The sequence below is a fragment of the Diceros bicornis genome, unplaced genomic scaffold (assembly GCF_020826845.1).
Source record: "Diceros bicornis minor isolate mBicDic1 unplaced genomic scaffold, mDicBic1.mat.cur scaffold_108_ctg1, whole genome shotgun sequence".
NCBI classification, from domain to species: Eukaryota; Metazoa; Chordata; class Mammalia; order Perissodactyla; family Rhinocerotidae; genus Diceros; species Diceros bicornis.
The window spans coordinates 166814-170500 of NW_026691022.1; the positions used below are offsets into that span (position 1 = coordinate 166814).

Here is a 3687-nt window from a genome sequence, read left to right on the forward strand (position 1 = left end):
CCAGCACCATGATTGTGCATCTAATTATAACATAAAATCCATCAATCTTCTCTTCATTGTCACATGGTAATTCAGACATAGGTGATTTCAATATCATGAATTAAGTATCTCTTATCTGTTACCTGGCAAACTTGTGTAGCTTTGATTCTGGAATCTCCAGAATGAGCATACCCCCTGGAGGCATTATTTTCCCCGTAGAGAACCTTGCAGCAGGCTCATTGCCTTCCTTCCCACACGAGATCCAGAGTCGTGGAAATGTGTTCGCCTTGCACACAGCACAGAGCACATAGGAATTACTCAACAAACACGTGATAAGTGAATAACTGGTGGCATCATCAGGTCATTCACAGAAGCCAGACTGAGAGAGAGCTTCCTTAGGTCAGGAAGGAGAAGCATTCCTTTATATTTGTGAGGTTTTAATTTGTAACATTGTAATATGAACAGCAAGTATACTACATTTATCAAAATTGTGTTCTGAAGGTTTTCAAAAATCTCTAAATCTCAGAATAGAGAAAAATCAATCTCTGTGAACCTGTTACTTGCTTTAAAGATTGTCAACTCGTATACCATCTGGCTTTGTTTATCCTCACACCAAGACCCCAAGAATTAACCAGAAGAGATGTCTGAGAGCACATCATTTCAGCTGTAAATATTTCTGTTTCTCTTACAGATGAGGGATTTTTGGAACACAAACACAATAATATTATCACACACAAAAATAAAAATGTCATTCGGATAATCAACTGTCCAGTCAGTATCCCAAGTCTCCCAGTTTTGTCAAGGTTATTTCCTGGTTTTACATTTTATTTGAGTCAGGATCTTCATGAAACCCTTCTTTTGCAATTGGTTGATCTGTTTCTGAAGTCACTTTTAATCTCTTAGTAGTTCATGCATCTTGGGATTTGGGTGGGATATGAGTGTGTGTGTTTGTGTGTCTACACTGATGCATGAATTCTTTCTTTCCTGGATGGCAGTGTCCTGAAAGGAAGGACCTGGGCTGTGGGAAGCAGGATTTCTACTCTGCTTCAGGCTGAACTGAAAAGGCATCCGTGGGTGACACTTGCAGCCTTCAGAAAGGAGGGGGAAGAAGTACCAAGGAATTCAAGACAATGGCCCTTGTCTTACAGGGTGTTTCCAGGGCATGATGTTCAAAATGCCAGGTGCTAAGACTTTAGCTCCACGTCGTCGGGTGGATTCTCAGCATGAGCTCTGAGCAGTGTCTGTTCACCACACACGTGGGGAGCATTTCAGTATTTTAATTGTTAAGGTGGTATCTGTTGTGTCTGTGGTGTCTAAGATTGGTGGAATTCCCCTGCTGGACCCACTTCTATACCTGCCCCTCTCCTGCCTCATCTTTCAAAACTCCCAACAGTAAAGTTTCACATCCCTGTAACACAAATCCACATAACCACAGCACAGACTGGGGAAAAGAACACAGCCGTCCCAGGGACTAAGTGCTCTATTCGCTCAGGCCCAGCTGCCACTTTGGGACAAGTCAGTAACAACACGACTGAGTGTGTAAACTAGTGATTGTCTAAGACCATGGACCTCAGAACCACAGGGGCCCAGATGTCACCCAGGGCAGCAAGGGACGGTGTGGGTCATTCAGTGGACAGGATTAAGGTCTATTGTCCTGGCAAACCAGAGCTCACCACTGATCCATCAGGCTCAGCCAGGGAGGAATGGCCACGATGTACCTGACAGAGAGGCTGGGGGCCTTCTAGGGAATTTCTGCCAAAAAAGAATCATACAAGGAAGTGCGGGGATGCTGGAAATCCTAGTTCACAGGGAGCAGTGAGGTTTATGGAACAAAGTCCTGTTGTAGCTTTAAAAGCTGCATCATGAATCTTTCCCTCTGGATATGAAACAAGCGAGAAAAGGACTTCCTAGGGCATGGGCCAGGATCCCAGGTTTCCAGTCTTGGCGAAGGGTGAACAGGGAGTACTAGAGGCGGCCTGGTGGGGATGTCCTGTCGGCCCTTAGTCCATCTGCACATGGTGTTCCTCTGGCCTTGTCTGTTCCACATGCAAACTTTTATCTTTTTATATTTTTCCTCATTTAGTGTTGATGCAAATCCAGAGACTGTTTAGCAAACGGCAATTTCCAATATCTGATCAAAGAAACATTAACAAGAGAAGCAAAAATCATTCCTTCTTCCTGATAAGCTGTAGAAAGACAGCCACTGTCCTGGGGAAGGACATGGTCCTGGTAAGTGCTATTTGAAAGACACCCACATTTCAGTGGTTGTTGCTCTGCCTGGGAATGTCCCTCCAACCTCGACATCCAGGGAGATCTGAGGGGCTGTCTCTGCTCCTGGCCCAGGTGAACCACACAGAAATGCACCTGTCCTCTGAGGAAGGGGGACTTGAGGGTGTCATTAAGTAGCCAGGGAGGAGGCTGGCCCTCCTCCCTTCTCCCACATACAATAAGCTGTGACCATACACAAGTTCTTAATTCAAGGAGGAAAATAAGATTCTGTGTCTCTTTTACATGAACATAAGAAGTGAAAGAACCACACCACAACACCCAGGCTGCGACAGAAACAGGATATAACGTAAGAGTCAAACCTACCATTTACTATTAAAGAAATAATATCACTCCTCCCCAATGGGTTAACGGTCGCAGGGGTGGAGATGTCAGGGAGTTGGAAGGGGTGGTGCCCTCCCTCTGGGGCTTTAGGGGAAACCAGGGAAAGTCTTAGGATGTCATCGTTCACTCAGGGTGGGAAGAGCTGGCCCGGTGCACCCCGAGGGCGTCAGTGTCTCTGCTGGTCAGGAGGAGCTGCCCTTGTGGTCTCCAGAGTGTGACGGCTCATCGCCAAGGGCGTGGTGGCTGAAGAGAAGAAACAGACTATTTTGGGGTCCCTCCCTGTGATTCATGGCACACCTCCCTGCACCTCTGCACTCTGAGCCAAACTCTGTGCCGAGTGCTCAGTCCATCAACAGCACCCCGTTTGTCCCTGATGCGAGAGGCATCATTTAGCATCACCCATTTCAGAGGATTCAACTAAATCCCAGAGAGGACAGGGGAGCGGCCTGTCCCAGGCCTGCTCAGCAGTGGAGCTGGGATCCAGTCCCATGCTTAGCCCGAAGCTGTACTGAGCCCCTGGATTCAGTCGCTCCTGGTCCCAACACTCACTCGGCCCTGAACTGGAGGATGTCCGGTTCCTCTTTCTCCTGAAGAGCCGCATTTTGCTCGCCTTCTGGTGTGCGGGCTCCAGCCGGCAGGAGACCCAGTAGCTACAGGACAGAGTGGCCTGTGAGCTACCAGGAGCCACACCTCAGGTGCCCCTCCCAGAGCCTGCCAGCAGATGAGTCCCAGTGCCCCATGGGTCACCACGCTACGAGTTCTGTGGCTGATCAGCGATCCAGGCCACAGGCTCTGGAGCTGGCCATCAGAGAGAGTCTGCCCTGCCCTCACCCAACTCCTGTCCCCCTCACCTCTCATGGACACTGATGGGCTCCATGGCCTGGAACCAGGCCCCAAATCGCTCGTTGGGCTCCAGGTCATATGCATTTGCAGCCTGCTGGAGCAGCTGCATCCTCCTGATGACTTTGAATTTCTGGGAGGAAGGACAGGATGCAGACAGGGCTTGGGTGGGGAACGCTGCCAGGCACTTGTGTGGAGTGAGGATCTGGTCTGGGGTCTGTGCTCACTCGGGAACCCTCCTTCCTTCCCACTCCATTC

At 49.0% G+C, this 3687-nt stretch overlaps 1 long non-coding RNA gene across 1 annotated transcript; it reads right to left on the bottom strand.

Annotated features, from left to right (window-relative positions):
* Nucleotides 1-2746: 2746 nt before the first annotated feature.
* On the bottom strand, nt 2747-3461 carry LOC131402453 (uncharacterized). Its single transcript, XR_009218678.1, has 3 exons — nt 3441-3461; nt 3139-3239; nt 2747-2832 (listed from the first exon to the last, which is right to left on the bottom strand). It is a non-coding gene; the product is annotated as an uncharacterized LOC131402453 (long non-coding RNA).
* Between the last annotated feature and the right edge of the window lie 226 nt (nt 3462-3687).